This window comes from Petaurus breviceps, unplaced genomic scaffold (assembly GCF_028583685.1).
Source record: "Petaurus breviceps papuanus isolate PSGF00001 unplaced genomic scaffold, PetGlider_PUasm1.0 37, whole genome shotgun sequence".
In the NCBI taxonomy this organism is placed as follows: Eukaryota; Metazoa; Chordata; class Mammalia; order Diprotodontia; family Petauridae; genus Petaurus; species Petaurus breviceps.
In genome coordinates, this window is record NW_027186296.1 from 75,285,533 (window position 1) to 75,302,478 (window position 16,946).

The 16,946-nt window shown below is 38.3% G+C and overlaps 1 protein-coding gene across 1 annotated transcript in view; it reads right to left on the reverse strand.

Moving 5' to 3' along the window:
• The window catches only part of ZSCAN2 (zinc finger and SCAN domain containing 2), a 79,088-nt gene that overhangs the window by 36,230 nt on the left and 25,912 nt on the right, over window positions 1-16,946 (reverse strand). Inside the window, exons 2-3 of the mRNA XM_069098742.1 lie at window positions 8,064-8,205; window positions 4,993-5,079 (exon numbers count right to left, since the gene is read on the reverse strand). The gene's annotated coding sequence lies outside the window, so the exon portion shown is untranslated. The remainder of the gene's footprint in view (window positions 1-4,992; window positions 5,080-8,063; window positions 8,206-16,946) is intronic.

Here is a 16,946-nt window from a genome sequence, read left to right on the forward strand (position 1 = left end):
AATGTGCAAAAACATTTGTAGCCATTCTTTTGGTGGAAAAGAATTGGAAACTGAGGTGATGCTCATCAACTGGGGAATAGCTGAACAAGTTGTGGTATATGATTGTGATGGAATCCCATCGTGCTATAAGAAATGACAAGCAGGATACTTCCAGAAAAACCTGGAAACACATGAACTGATGCCAAGTGAAGTGAGCAGACCCAGGGGAATGTTGGAATGCAGCAATATTGTACAATGATCAACTATGAATGACTTAGCTATTCTCAGCAACATAATATCTAAGACTTAATGATGAAAAATGCTATCCACCTCCAGAGTAGGAACTGATGGAGCCTGAATGTAGATTGAAGCATATCTTTTTTTTTACTTTCTTTGCTTTTCTTGTTTTTTTGTGTTTGTTTTGTTTTGTTTTGGTCTGTGCTTTTTTTTCACAGCATGAGTAATGTGGAAAAAATGTTTTGCATAACTTTATATATATCACCTATATCAAATTGCTTACTTATCAATGAGGGAGGAAAAAAGAAAGGAGAGAATTTGGAACTCAATATTAAAAAAAACATATATGAAAAATTGTTTTTACACATAATTAAAAAAATAAAATATTATTCTATAAAAAGAGAAAGGCATAATGTCTACAATATAAGGGGTTATAGTCCCTTTGTACCTTACCCTGATCTGGTCATATTTAGATTATTGTATTCAGTTTTCAGCACCATATTTTAGAAAGGACATTGACCAACTGGAGAGTCCATTCAGAGGACTATCTGTATGATGAGAGTACTAGAGACCATACTGTAATCAAAGTAACTTGAGGGGATATTTAACTTGAAGAAGAGAAAACTTATGTGGCAAAAGAATGATAATGGACTTCAAGTCACATGGAAAAGGAACTGGACTGTTTTTCTTTGCCCCAAAAGGTGGAATGAAGGTTAAAAAATGCAGAGACAAATTTTGGCTATACAAAAGGGGAGGAAACACCTTCCTAATAATTAGAGCTATCTGAAATGGTATGGACCTTCTTGTAAAGTAATAAACTCCCCATCGCTTGAGGTCTTCAAGCAAAGTCTACATGACCACTTGTCAGAAACGAAGTAGACAGGACTCTTGCTTAGAGAAGGGTTGGATTATATGGTCTCCCTCCATTCCATCTGAATTCTGTGACCCTGGAGTGGGAGGATCTGCTGTGACTGTTTGGTACTTTTGAACTTAGCCAAGCTTAAGTCCTTGATGTGAGTTCCTACTCATTGAGAGTATGAAGTAACAGCTTTCTGGAAAAATTAATTTTGTGTATATGTAAGAAGGGTAGGGCAGATGGGACATTCAAGCACCTAGACAAGGCACTGGTTGAACACTAAGAAGGCAGTAATCCTTGGCAAACTTGTTCATTGCTCCTAGATGAATTTGCATAACTATTTTGCAAGACAATTGTGATTTCTTTCTTTTCCTTGTGGGATTGTATAAAACATTTTTCTTTGTTCTCAAATGAGTCTAACCTCCCCCAAGAAGTCCTTACTAGACTGGCCACTCCTCCTGTGAGTTCCTGTAGCTCTGATTTCTCTCTCTTCTGTCTCCAACCTCCTCAGTAATGGTGTCTAACAACAGAGCAACTCTCCTAGGAAAAGATGCCTGCATCAGCAGATAGCAAGTCCAGAGAGTCCAGTTGCTAATCTGAGTTGAGATAGGGAGAAAAGGAGGCCCAGTGAAGGAATAATACAAGCAGAGACACTGGGCCTGGCAGCACATCATGAGGATACCATATGTGGTAGAATCAATAGCCTAAGCCTTCCCTCCATATAAGTTAAGGTAATTTTTCCAATGGTATCAAGACATTCCTTGGACCTTGGATGACTTAAAGGACTAAAGGCAAAGATTAACATCAATTCCTTATCACCTGAGTAGAAAGCATCCCTGAGGCTCTCCAGGGATATTCTGATGCTTGACTGATGCTTCATAATGGGTAACACAGGCAAAGGAGTTTCACTCAGCTGTATCAACTTAGGGTGTCACCAGACAGCTAGGTGGTACAGTGGATAGTGCATTGGACATGGAGTCACAAGGACCTGAGTTCAAATCCAGCCTCAGACACTTACTAGCTCTGTGACCCTGGGCAACTCACTTAACCCAATTACCTTGAAAAAAAAAGACTGTTTAAAAATAAACAACTTAGGGTATCACCAATACTTATCCCCACTGAATATCCTTCTCCTGCTATGACCGAGTAAATAACTCTGTCAAATGTTGAGTTACTTGCTAGGGTCTCATTTTGTTCTTGTAGTGAAACTAAACTACTAGGGGACTGATCTGATTCAGGCCCAGCCCAAAACAATACAAGAAGAGAAAAGGCATCAGGGCCCTGCAGTGCTAGAAATGTGAGTTACCCTGGTAACTCATAGACGTGTATCTCTACATGTGTAATCTATGCCTACTCTTCCACTGATTCTATATACCCGCTGATTCTATTCTTCCCACTGATGTTATATACATTTTGAAAGAATGTTCTTTAGGCTGTTGGGGAGGGGAGGAGGGCTATTTTCGAACTACATTTCTTTTTATGGCATTTTAATAGATGTATTTGCTTTAAACTAATTGTGTCAATTGAGTATTACATATGAATGTACAAGTCGGGGCTATAGTTTCAGGAGTATAGACCCATAGGTACCCTGAACCTGAGGTTGTTGTGCCCCAGGGGAACCTCTGAATACTAATTGGGGTGGGGTGGGATAGTGTCAGAGGAAATGCTAAATCTCTTTTCCTTTTTCCTGTTTTATACATCAATTTCTCATTTTCCCCATTCTACTCAAGACAGTAAGGTTATAGAGTCCAGACCCTGTATTTTACACCTTCTTATCTGCCTCAGTGTCTATCATAGGTCTAGGTCTAAGGTAGGTACTGTATATTCTTACAGAATCAAATAAAATATATTGTACCCTGTATGTGTTTTCCAGTCACAGGAACAGTCTAACTGAATCTGGAGTGGCAGCATGGATACTACTGTACTGATTTTTGTTGCTGGATGTAGAGGGCTGGGGTTTCCACATTCCTACCCTTGAAATAAATGGAATAAATGAAGTAAATTTTGTATAGTCTGATAACAGGGCCTAGTTGGATTTCTGGTGACTTATTATGTAAAGGTGGATGAATTGGATCTTTTGGTTGTTGGTTGTTTAAGATCACAGAATGTTGGTGGGGGGAAGAAATATAGAAATAACCTCATTCAACCTGTCATTTTATAGATGAGAAAACAGGCACACAGTGGAAAGAAAGAGGACAGAGAGAAAGAAACTCATTCTAGGCCACATAGATAGTGTCAGAGGTAGTATTCAAACCTAGGTCCAAGTTCAGTGTACTTAACACCACATCACGCTGCTCAGGGATGGAGTTGGGTCCATATTGTCTATTAGAGAAGGAGACCTTGGAGGCCAAGAGCATTAGGATCCACAGTTCTTGCAAACTTCCCCTTCTGGGCCTATGACAAGGCTCTGAGTGAAGGACCTCAAGTTATGAAATTGGATAGAGTGCCTGACCCTCTGAATTCCAACTGCCTCGCAGTTTGCAGACTCCCTAAGCAGCAGGGCACTGGACTGGAGATCAGGAATGAGAACAGAAAGAGAGTGTCTCTGGCTTAGGAATTGGGGTGCAGGAATGCCAGGGACAGATGTCAGGTGCAAACAGCACTATTCTCCAGGGTGCTGCAATCTCTATTGTGGCCACAGGGTGGAAGCACTAGGTGGTATCATGGCACTTTTCTCCTATCGCGGTGCTAAGGCAGCAGCATCTGTAGGTGAATGCTGTGTGACACCATAGGCTTATATAGACTTAGAGTTGGAAGGACCTTTAGAAATCACCTAATGCACAAACAAGGAATCTTTGAATTGACTTCAGGGTCCATGAGTTTGGATGGGAAGAACATTAGACCTTCATGGTTTCTAACATTTGGTTTCCTTGGTAATCCTGTGGTGGTTTGTTGTTGTTTTTTTAAAGTACATTTAAAAACATAATTCTGAGAAGGAGCCCATAGGCTTCTCCAGACTGCCAAAGGGACGCACGACCCCAAAAGATTAAGAACCTCTAGACAAGTACAAGGTCTTATTTGCAAATGAGGAGACTGAGGCGCCGAAAGGCCACACATCATTCACAGTTTCAGTCACACAGATACTAAGTGGCAGAGTCAGAATTTTAACCCATGTTCTCTGACTCCAAATTCTGTGCTTTTCCCAGGACACTAACAGCCTGATTATAGGTTTCCCCTGACATTAATTCATTCATTTAATAAACATTTATAAAGCACCTACCAGGTATTTGGGCCCATATTGGGGATACAAAGACCGAAAAATATAACTATCTCTGTCCTAGAACTTGCATTCTATTTGGTGACAATGATAAGTAAATACAAAATATATACATTTGGCACTGAAAGTATACCTGTATGAGCCATGGGAGTTGTAGCTGCTACAGGGAAACTATCTATCTCTATCCATCTATCCATGCACATATGTATATGTATGCATGTATATGCATATAGGTATCATTATATGTATGTAAATAGATGCATGCATGTACCTGAATATTCCCATGTGTATATATCATATACAAGCACATATGTACATGGGTCTTGAGTATATGTGTATGTATGAGGACAATAATAACTGGAGGGATCAGGAAAGACTTTGAAGTACTTCAATTGAGACTTGGTAGAAGCTAGGAATTTTAAGGGGTGGAGGTGAGGAGGGAGTACATTCCAAGCATAGAAGTCAAGAATAGCACTGGTAGACATATTTTGGAACTGCAGCCTTTTGGGAATGAGTATTGAGAGTGAATAATACCTGGTTCAGTTCGCCATTATTGTGTTATTCAGTTTCATTAAAAATCTTTGCTAGTTATCCGGTGGTAAGAGAAGCATCAATGGGGGCTAATGAACTATGGAGGTGACTAGACAAACAGCTTAGTAGTACCAATGACCTGGGTGTAGTAGAGAACACTCCTTTGCTATACCTCTTGAAGTCCTTAAGTTCTTTTAAGGAACACTTCCATTTCATTCTCTGGGATAACCTGAAGTGCAGAAACGTCCCATCTTCTCCTCTGTGAAGGAAAGCAATCCATAGTTTACATGTATCCATTACTTGTCGTTGACAAAAGTTCAAATAAAGCACACTTTGGGGGGGCAGAGTCAAGATGGCAGAGTAGAAACATGACCTCCGAGCTGCTCCGGCTTCCACCTTCCCCAATCAATGTAAAAAGGGGACTCTGAACAAACTTTGGATCTGCAGACCCCACAAAATGACACAGAGAAGCTAACCTCCTGCTGAGGACAGCCTACCAGGCCAGCAGCAAGTGGCCAGCACAGCTCTCTGGGAGCAGAGCCCAGGCCGCTGGAGGTTTTAGCTCCAGGGCAGGTCTGACCAGCCACCGGCAGGAGGGACTCCATATCAGCAGTGGCTGTGGCCATTTCCAGAATTATCAACACAAAGATGCAAAGGACAGAGAGGTCAGTGCAGTCTGGACTTTGGGACCCAGTAAGTGGGAGTGTGTGGCTTTTGCCCCCAGGGCGAGAAGCTGCTGAGACTCCTACACGGCCAGCCAGCACCATGTGGCAGCTTTAGTTCTTGGCTTCCAGAGCGTAGGGGGACCAAGTGACCTGTCTGAGGGGTATTCACTCTTGCTTTAACCTACTTGGATCTGGATTGTGGTCTAGGGTAGAGGTCCTGGGGTGTGTGACCAGCTTGCCAGAGCATATGGAGACCTCAGAGAGGGCACCCATCTAATACCTTCAGCAGCTGAGAGAACCCCAGTGTTTGGGATGAAAGCTCCCCTGTCTGGTGGCAGAGTCCTACTGTGGCAAAAAGCCCAGGGGTTAAGTGACTGAGGGGTGACACGACTAGGCAAAGGAAACAAAGCAGACAGAAGATTCCAACATCAGACTCTTATTTTGGGGACAAAAAGGAGCAAAGCATGGAATAGGAGGAAGACAGTGAAGTCAGAACTCCTGTACCAAAAGCTTCAAAGGAAAATATGAGCTGGTTACAGGCCATAGAGGACCTTAAGAAGCAGATAAGAGAAGTGGAGGAAAAATTGGGAAGAGAAATGAGAATGATGCAAGAAAATTACAAAATGAGAGCCTGACTGAGGAAAATAACACATTAAAAAACAGACTAACTCAAATGGCAAAGGAAACTCAAAAAGGCAATGAGGAGAAGAATGCCTTAAAAAGCCGAATTTGCCAGATGGAAAAAGAATCTCAAAAGCTCACTTAGGAGAATCATTGCTTCAGAATTAGATTGGAGCAAATGGAAGCTAATGACTTGATGAGAAATCAAGATGCTGTTAAACAGATCCAAACAAATGAAAGAATAGAAGGCAATGTGAAATATCTCATGGGAAAAACCACTGACCTGGAAAATAGATCCAGGAGAGATCATTTAAAAATTATTTAACTACCTGAAAGCCATGATCAAAGTAAGAACCTAGAAATAATCCTCCAGGAAGTTCTCAAAGAAAACTGCCCTGATGTTTTAGAACCAGAGGGCAAAATAGAGGTTGAAAGAATCCACCGATCACCTCCTGAAAAAGATGCCAAAAAAGAAAACTCCTAGGAATATTATAGCCAGGTTCTGAAATTCCCAGATTAAGGAGAGAATATTACAAGCAGCCAGGAAGAAACAATTTGAATATTGTGGTAACACAATCAGGATAACCCAGAATCTGGCAGCTTCTACACTGAGGGATCTAAGGGCTTGGAATATGATATTCGGAGGTCAAAGGAGCTGGGATTAAAACCAGGAATCACCTACCCAGCAAAACTGAGTATCATGTTTCAGGGGAAAATATGGTCATTCAGTGGAATAGAGGACTTTCAAGCATTCTTGCCGAAAAAACCAGAGTTGAATAGAAAATTTGACATTCAGATACAAGAAGCAAGAGAAGCATGAGAAGGTAAAGAGGGAAAAGAAATCATAAGGAACTTATCAAAGTTGGAACTATTAACATTCCTACAAGGAAAAACAATAATTGTAACTGATGAAACTTTTGTCAGTATGAAAATAGTTGAAGGGAATAGAAATATATATATATATGTATATATATATATACATATATATGTCTATATCGAAGGGTATACTGGCATATGAATACATATGTGAATGTGTGTATATATGTTTACAGGTATACATAGATAGAGGGCACAGGACCAATTTAACAGGAAGGGATGATACTTAAAAGGTGAAATTAAGAGATGAGAGAGGAATATAATGAGAGGAGATGGGGAGACAGAATGGGGTAAACTATCTCAAACAAGAGGCAAGGGAAAATGGTAACAATGGAGGGGAAGAATAGGAAGGCAAAAGGGAATGGGTAAACCCTATTCCCATTGAATTTGGCTTGGGGAGGGAATGAAATACACACTAAATAGGGTATCTCACCCTACAGGAGAGTAGGGGGGAAGGGGATGAGAGGGTGGATGATGAAAGGGAGGGCAGGCTGGGGGGGAAGGAAGTTGGAAGCATCCACTTTTGAAAAGGGATGGGATCAAAGTAGAGAACAGAACAAGTGAGAGGTGGAATAGGAGGGAGGGAAATATAGTCAGTCTTTTACAATATATCTACCATGTTATTGTTCTGCATTAGCCACACATGTACGACCTATACTGAACTGCTTATCTTCCCAGTAAGGGTGGGTGACAAGGGAGGAAGAGAATGAATTTAGAATTCAAAGTTTTAAAATCAAATGTTTAAATATATATATGTATATATATATATATATATACTATTATTAATACTATTTTACACGTAATTGGGAAATAAGATATACAGGCACTGGGGCATAGACATCCACCATGCCCTACTGGAAAAGTCGAAAGGGGTATGGGAAAAAATATGGGAGAGAGCAGATTAGAGGAGGGGATATCCTGTGGGACTGCTATTTTGGGGCAGTGGGTAGGGGAAAAATGGGGAGAAAATTTGTAACTCAAAATATGGCGTAAATGAATAATGTAAATAAATAATGTAAATTTTTTAAAAATTAAATTAAATTTTAAAAAGAAAAAAAGAAAGCACACTTTGATCTTGTACCTGGTACTTGCCGTCCTGCTTGATAAACCTTCAGAAAGACATAACAGCTGGAAACCATCCACAGAGTGAACATCAGCTAAGATGATCCAGGGAATTCAGATTGGCTTCAGGTGCTGGCTCCATTACTAAGTGAGAGTGTGACCTTGGAAAAGTCAATGAACATTTCTGGATCTCAGTTCTCTTGTTTGTAAAATGAAGAAACTAGACTGTACGGTTTCTTCAGGGCACTTTCAACTCTAATATTTTGTGAGCCCGTAAAGGTGATCGAAATATTTCTAGCCTAAAGGAACGTTGAACTTAGACTTTTTTTTAACAAATCCTAGAATAGAGATGCTTCTTGAAGTTTGAAGGAGATACTGTTTGGTTGTGTTTTTTTTTTCACATCCTCTTTAATAAGCAATTCTCACTGAACTACTTTCCATTTAGACTATATTTCTAAAGGTGAAGACAGTAGAGAACTACAGAGAATGTCATTTGCTGGAATTAAAGTGTCTTTGTATAAACTTTAATCACTGTATATATGACAACCTTATGTTTGATGCTTTTAGAACATTCTTCATAAAACATTATTTAACAAATGCACAGACTCCTCTGAGCACACTGTAGTTTTTGATGGTTGCCTTAATCTAGTTTGAATACATGTAGTGTTTAATCTTAATTATGATGCTGAAGTCTATACAATGTTAATTATTCATTTCACACATTCCTTCCACTTCATTTTAACTCCTAATTTGCTTAACAAAATGTAGCTTCTAATTAGAGCTGACAAAAAGTTGAGAGAAGAGGGTAAGTGATTTTTTTTCCTATAGGTTTGGTAGAAAGGAAGGGGAGGGGCAGGAGGATGGAGAGTGAGGAGGTCAGACATTATTAATTGAAAGATAAAACCCCATGGCAATTTCCCCTCTCTTCATATTTAATAATTTCTGAGACTTTTATGGAGAGAGAAGATAGAAAAAGCAAAGTAGCATGAGGCTTCACTAATAATTACTACTTAGCTTGTAGACTGTTTCTACATGATCAAATATTAGGCAACCAATTAAATAATTGAGTCAATTATTTGGATTAGTGGGGATGGCCTAGATAGCACCAGTCAACTAAGTCCCATATTTTGAAAGAGACAGTGTCAAGCCAAATTAAAATGAAATATTCCTTCATACGGTGGGTTGCAAACTAACAGAATTTAGGGATCTGTCATTAATAATAACAACAGTAACAATAATAGTAGATCTGCCATTATTAATAACTATTGCCCCAAATCATTTTGACATAACATTGATCCATGTATCTTAAGAACAATGTTTTTAATAGAATCCTCCGTGCCAAATATTTATAATTTCCAAGGTACACAGAACAAAAAGCTTTCAAAATATAAAGGCCTAGAATAGACCAAAATTATGAGGAAATAAAATGGGTTACCTAATTACCTCTGTTGTCTGTTCTGCTACTAGAGTTGTACTATGAACACTCAAAGTAAACCTGTAGAAGATGAGGTTATCTTTGAAGGTGTTTTTCTCCCAAATTCAAAAAGTAGCATTTTTGTCTACCTCTGCAAGAGTTCATAGACCATTAATTACAAAATAATAACAGTAGGATAGCAACTTGTCTCAAGACCATTTACATCCAAAAGAGATGAGAAGAACAAGATGCTAATTATGACAATATTGATGCCATCCAAGAAATGCATGAAAGAAAAAGGAAATGGGCTGGTCTTAGGGTGAGGGATATTTGTTGGACAGCTCTTGGTGTCCTCTTAAAGTCAAGAGAAATAGCTAACATTTATATAGCACTTCATTATTTCCAAAACACTTTATTTTATTTCGCAAGGAAGGCCTTTGGCATATTGGGTGGATCCCTGTGGTAAACGTATTTCAGGAGATAGAAAAGAATCACACAGAGTGGGCAGGCATTGGTTATAATCTCATTGGTGATTGGTGGAGGGAATACTTGCCATGATGAGACCACAGTCCCATCGGGCATTTGAGTGAAAAATAATAACTATTCACATTTCTAATAGTACTATAGGTTTGGAAGCTCTTCTCACAACAACCCTGGGAAGTAGACAGTACAAATATTAATAGACCTATTTTACGAATAAGGAAACTGAGACCCAGAGAGATAAAGTGACTTGCCCTGCATACAGCTATGAAGGTACCAGGGGCAGGGGTATGGTAGAGAAAATCTGGAGAATCAGGAATGCAGCCTGGAGAGGAATGTATATTTGGCTGTCCTGGTTGCCCTCCTCAAAAAGAGGTTCTTTCTAGGAGAAGCCATCCAATCAGAGGGGAGAGACTGCAAGGGCAGAGGATACTTCCAATGTATGAATTCTAGGGCTAGAATGAGCTTCAAGGATGAAGAAGCTTCTGGGGCATGGTCAAGAAAGTCGAGAGTGCATCTTAGAGAGGAATGGTCATATGTACCACACCTTCTTTAGCTATTCCCAATAAATTTAGTAGGTGATTATTGCTTTGACTCCTCAATCAATAGGTATCTTTATTGTGAGTTTCCAGTTCTTTACTACTACAAAAAGTACTTCTATAAATATTTTGGAGCATATGGAGCCTTTTTGCCATTAACCTCCTTGGAGTATATACGCCTAGCATTGGAATTTCTGGATCAAAAGGTATGGACATTTTAACTACTCTCCTCACATAAGTACAGGTTGATTTCCAAAACGGTCAAACCAATTCACAACTCCATTAACAAGGCACCAAGTGTCTTCCTAAAAGCTCTCAGACATTTACCATTCTCTTCTTTTGTAACCTTTGCTAATTTTCTGGGTATGAGGTAAAACCTCATAGCTGTTTTGATTTATGCTTTTCTTCTTATTAATGATTTGTAGCTTTCTTTCACATTGTTGTTAGTAGTTTGCAATTTTTTTTGATAACTACTTTTCTTCTTATTAATGATTTGTAGTTTTCTTTCACATTGTTGTTAATAGTTTGCAATTCTTTTTAAAATTTTTTATTTGTTTATCTTTAGTTCTCAATATTCATTTCCACAAGATTTTGAGTTACAAGCAATTCTTTTTTTGATAAACTGTTTGTTCATACCCTTTAACCTGAGTGTATCTTTTAAAAAATTATTATCTATTGTTTTTAAATCACCTTCATTTTCAATTATATTCCTCCCTCCAGCCCACTGCCAGAGTAATTTCTTGAAACAAAAGTGAGTGGGGGAAAGGCAGTTCATCATAATTAACACATTAACTATATAACACAGTTGACTATGGCACTACTCTCTGATGTCCTGGCTTGTTACATCTTAAACATAGGGTGCTCAGCTATCCTGAGAAGGGTTATATGTGTCTCTTTTAACTGTCATTGACTCAACCCCCCCCACCACTAACTATGTTCCATTCCATTATTGAGGGTTCAGTGACTAGGACCCCAATTCCATTTAGCCATTTGATGTTGCATAGCTTTTGCAAGGGAATATTTACTTTTAAATTTTTATTTACTTTATTCTGAGCTAAGAAATAAAAAAAAACATTTCCATAACATAATAGAATAGAAAAAAGACAATTGTACATGAAACTACAGATCTATTATGTACAACTTGCTATGCCTTTTAGATATATAATCAAGTTATCATGTAACTTTTTTCCCTTTTTTCTTCTCTCTCCCCCACCCTGTCCTAGTTATGGCTACCATTAGACACAAATATGTATATTTATGTAAAACCATTCTATATATGCACTTCTATTTATCAATTCTTTCTCTGGATGCAGATAGCATCTTCCTTCATGAGTTCTTTGTAGTTAATTTGGGTATTTATAATAGTCAAAATGACTTCGTCGCTCAAAGTTGTTCATAAAATAACATTGCTGTTACTGTGTACAATGTTTTCTTGCTTCTGCTCATTTCTCTCTTCATTATTTTGTACAAGTCTATCCCTTGTTTTTCTAAGATCATAAAGCTCATCATTTCTTATAGGACATTAGTATTCCATCACAATCATGTACTACATCTGGTCCGGTCTTTCCCCAACTAATGGACATCCCCACAATTTCCAATTCTTTGCCACCACAAAGAGAGCTGCTATAAATATTTTAGAACATATAGATTCTTTTCAAAAGGAATATCTATTTTAAAGATATAACAAGAACAAACACACAAACATTCCCCGCAGGCCGTAGGGGCACAATTCCTTCCTACACCACCTTGGTTTCTGGGTGGGTAGGTGGGATTAGGTTTACAACTGCATTCACATATATAGTATGCTAGTATGTAACATTGTTTCTGCCAAGTTCAGATCCAAAGTCAGCTTGGATGACATTCTTTGCTTGCTTAGAGCCCCAAATCCTTGCTCTTCAGGGCATCACTACTGGGCTGGCTGCATCCTTCAGCCTGGATTCATGGACTCTTGGATCCTTGATGTTCTATTTCTAAGTTCCTAGGGATTCTAAGATCCCTAAGCCTATTTCTTTTGGGGCAAATGTCTTTGGAAGAGTAAGAGATGCAAGGGCCTACAAATCTTTTCCTTACAATAGTATTTTCTCACAGGAAGCTGTGAAGGAGTCACCTTGATTCCTCAGACATGAATGCCACAAAAGTTGACTCATGCATTTTTGATGATACCACAATGCTAATGGGAAAAAAAGCGCCTTCCAACTACTTGGTAGTCCAATGCAGAACAGCTACACGAGATCCAATGTTCGTGTATGATCCAACTCAGGATTCTCCTAATGTCTTCCACATGGATGCCACCACCTTAGCAATAATATTATAACTGTGTTTGACATCGTATGCAATCTTCTCCATAGTCCCTTACCTTTGTAAAGATGGAAGAGAAATGTCTTTTCTTTTCTTGCAAGTGCATATTTTGCTTGGGAAATTCACAATATTTCAAGCCAAATTATTGTTGGGAGTTCTGCTACCTGACTCACCCCAGCAATGAGACTGACTTTGCCTTGGAGAAGGGTTCTGATGATAAGACTACTGCAGCAACCACCTCCACTCTCTCCCCATGCCAGTCAATATTTTATGCTACCACCAGACAAATCTTCTTTTAGTATAGATCTAGTTTTGTCATCCTTTGCTCAAAAAATCTTCAATGGCTCCCTATGATCAGTTAAACTGGTCTTCTTACTATTCTTTATGAAAGATATTCCAATTCTCATCTCTGTACCTTTGCTCTGGTTGTTTCCCTTACCTGGAATGCACTCTCCCCTCCCCTCTACTTCTTAGAATTCATAGTCTCATTGAAGACTCAGCCCCAACACTACCTTCTATGTGAGGCTTTCCTGATACCCCAACTTTTGGCGCCTTTCCCACAAAATGAGTTGGTGTCTATTTTGTGTACACACACACACACACACACACACACACACACATATAATATTTGCTCCCATTCCTTCATTAGAATATAAGCTCCTAAAGGACAGAGACTGTCTTTGTATCTACAATGTTGACCACAGTGCCTGGCATATAGTAGGTACTTTATAAATGCTTGTTGATTGTTTCTCTCTCCATGTCTTCCACTCTTTTCAGGAGGAATTATGTACCTAGAAACAAAGATAAGGCCTCCTAGAGGATATCTATGAACCCATTCATCCAGGTTGAGGAAGAAGAAACAAAATACCTATATGGTACATGAATAAGAGTATTGTACTTCCCAAAGTCTAACAGTCTTATTCATTAACCATATTCTCTGTTGAGAGGCAACATGACACAGAAGAATCTAGTCTAATCTAAACCCATAAATCTAGGTTTGGAATCAGTAATCAGGTTCAAACCTCAGATCTGATACTTACTAATTATGAGACTATGGATGAATCACTTAACCTCTGTGAGATTCAGTCTCTTAATTTGTAATATGGGGATAATAGTATCTGGCTCAGAGATTAGGCTTAGACCAGCATCTTATGCCATAATAAATTCAAATTGGATATGTGATATAATTATTAAATATCACAAAAAGAAGAGAAACAGATCATATACTTTTCACAGTTATGGACAGAAGATGAATTCTTAACCAAACAATGGATAGAAGCAATTATAAAAAATACAATAGATAATTTTGATTACATGAAATTGAAAAGCTTTTGCACAAATAAAATTACTGCATCCAGGATAAAAAAAGAAGTGCTTGATTGTGATAAATATTTCTATCAAATAGGGGTTTGATATCTAAGATATTTAGACAGCTAACCAAAACCATTCCTTAATAGAGAGTGATCAAAGGATAAGAACAGACAATTCTCAAAATAAGTACAGCCTATCAACCACCACATAAAAGATTCTTCAAAGAAGTTGGAACTTGACTTTTCATTATAACCCAAGAGACGCTGTGGATTTAGCAAGACAATCCATGCATCAAACGATGACTTCTCTTCTCTCTCCGTGTTTCTGAAAGTCATCAGTATCTTCTCCCCATTCATCTCTGCCTGCAATTTCATATACTCCTCCTTTACAATGTTTTAATGATCATAAATTAAAGGAAAGTGATGCACAGCAAAAAAAAATTTCTTCAAATCACTAACAATAAGAAAGGTGCAAATCATAACAACCCTGAAGTTTTACACTGTACTTAGCAAATTGGAAAAGATGGTAAAAGAAGGGAATGGTCAATGTTAGTGGTACTGTAGAGAGGCAGACACACTAATACATTATTGGTAGACCTCTGAATTGATATAAACATTTTGGAAAACAATTTGGAATTATGCAAATAAACGGAGTAAAATATTTATACCTTTTGACCCAGAGTGTTCACTGCTAGACATATGCTGTGCCAAGGAGGTCACTGATAAAAAGAAAGGTTCCATATAGACCAGAATATTTACCACACCATTTTTTTTATGCTAGCAAAGAATTATAAACCAAGTAGATAACCATAAATTGAGGAATGACTAAACAAATTGTGGTACAAGAATGTAATGGATTATCACTATGTTGCAAGAAACAATGATGATGAGTATAGAGAAGCATGGAAAGACATGCATCAACTGATGCAAAATTAAGTAAGCAAAGTCAAGAAAACAATATACACAATGACTATAACCATGCAAATGGAGAGAACCAACACCACAAAATCATAAAAAATGAATGTTTCAAAATCCTAAAGAATAAGCTTGGCCCTAAAGAAAAGATATGAGAAGATACCATGTCCCCTTCCATCCCGTTTGCATAGCTAGGTTTGGAACATTGCATATAATATCAGATATTTTTCATTGTGTTTGTTTTGCTTTTTAATTTTTTTAAAAAATTATTTGTAATAAGAGATGGCTCTCTGGGAAAGGGCAAGAGAGGCACACAAGGAGAAATCTAGATGATGTAAAAATAAAAGATACCAATAAAAATCTATCTACAAATACAAAACCAAAAACAAATTGTATCGGCTTCACAGGGTTTTTGTGAGGCTCAGGTGAGATGTTTGTGGAATGCTTCTCAAACTAAGGTGCTATGGAACTGTCGTTTGTTATAATTTTACATTATTCTTATTAACTATCAGTCATTTCTGCTAATGGATTGTAAGGTCCTTAAGATCCGGGACCCTCTTTTCTTATGCAACACTAAACACAGGGCAAATACTTAAAAAATGTTTGTTGGTTGATTATCATCCATGTCTTCCCACAAGGTCCTCCCTCTTGCATTGTGCTTTAAAAGACTCACAGTAGATTCTCAATAAATGTTTGTTGAATTTAATTGAAATTGAAAATATCTGTTTCCAGTTTTTCCAAGACCATGAAATCTTTCTTTCCTCCTCCCTGGATCCTAATGATCTCTTGGAAGGAGACATCCCTTTTCTCCTTCTCTCTCTCTCTTTTTTCCTTTCTTTCTATTTCTCTGTTTGTCTATCTCTCATACATGAAGAACTATTCCTTCCCTTTGCTGCTTGTCTTCTTCTGCCCAGTGAGTCTGACTAGTCAAGCATACTATATGACACAAGAGCTATTCAGAGAAACATGAGCTGAGGAACAGCAAGTTCTGTAACTGGGTATTGTCCACTCTGGTCCAGGACAAGAATGACAGCTTAGAACATACTCTGGGACTTGGCTTGAGGCATGATTCACTGAGCCATGCTTAGTTCAGCCAAGGGAAGAAACACAATTATGACCATGGCTACAAGGGCTGAAACAAATTGTTCTTGTCCTAAGTAGTTGACTGACCGTGGCCAATAATTATGAAAACTGACATTTATATCACATTTCAAGTTTGCAAAGCATTTAACAAACATCTCCATTTGTACCTCACAACAACCCTCAGAGAGGTTACTATAGGTGCTATCCTCCCCATGTTACAGACATGGAAACAAAAACTCAGAAAGTTTGAGTGCCTATGATCATGCATGGTTAGGAAGTGCTAGAAATAGGATTTGAATCCATGTTTTCTCACTGTAAGTCTAGCACTTTCTTTCCTCTTCCCCAGACTGTAATTATTGTTCAGTCATTCAGTCAGGTCTGACTCTTTGTTACTCCATGGGACCATAGTATGCCAGGCACTTCTGTCCTCCCACTATCTCCTGAAGTCCTGAAGTCTGTCCAAGCTCATGTTTGTTGCTTCCATGACAATATCCATCTCATTCTCTGTCATGCCCTTCTCCTTTTGCCTTTAGTATTTTACAGCATCAGGGTCTTTTCCAATGATTCCCATCTTCTCATTATGCGGTCAAAGGATTTGAGCTTCAGCTTCAGTATTTGTCCTTCCAATGAATAATCAGTTAATTTCTTTTAAGTATTAACTGATTTAATCTCTTCTCTATCCAAAGGACTCTCAAAAGTCTTCTCTAGCACCACAATTCAAAAACATTGATTCTGCAGCATTCAGCTTTCGTTATAGTCCAACTCTCACAGCTAATGGAAAAACCATAGCTTTGACTATATGAAACTTTGTTGACAAGGTGATGTCTCTGCTTTTAAGTATGCCATCCATATTTGCCATAGTT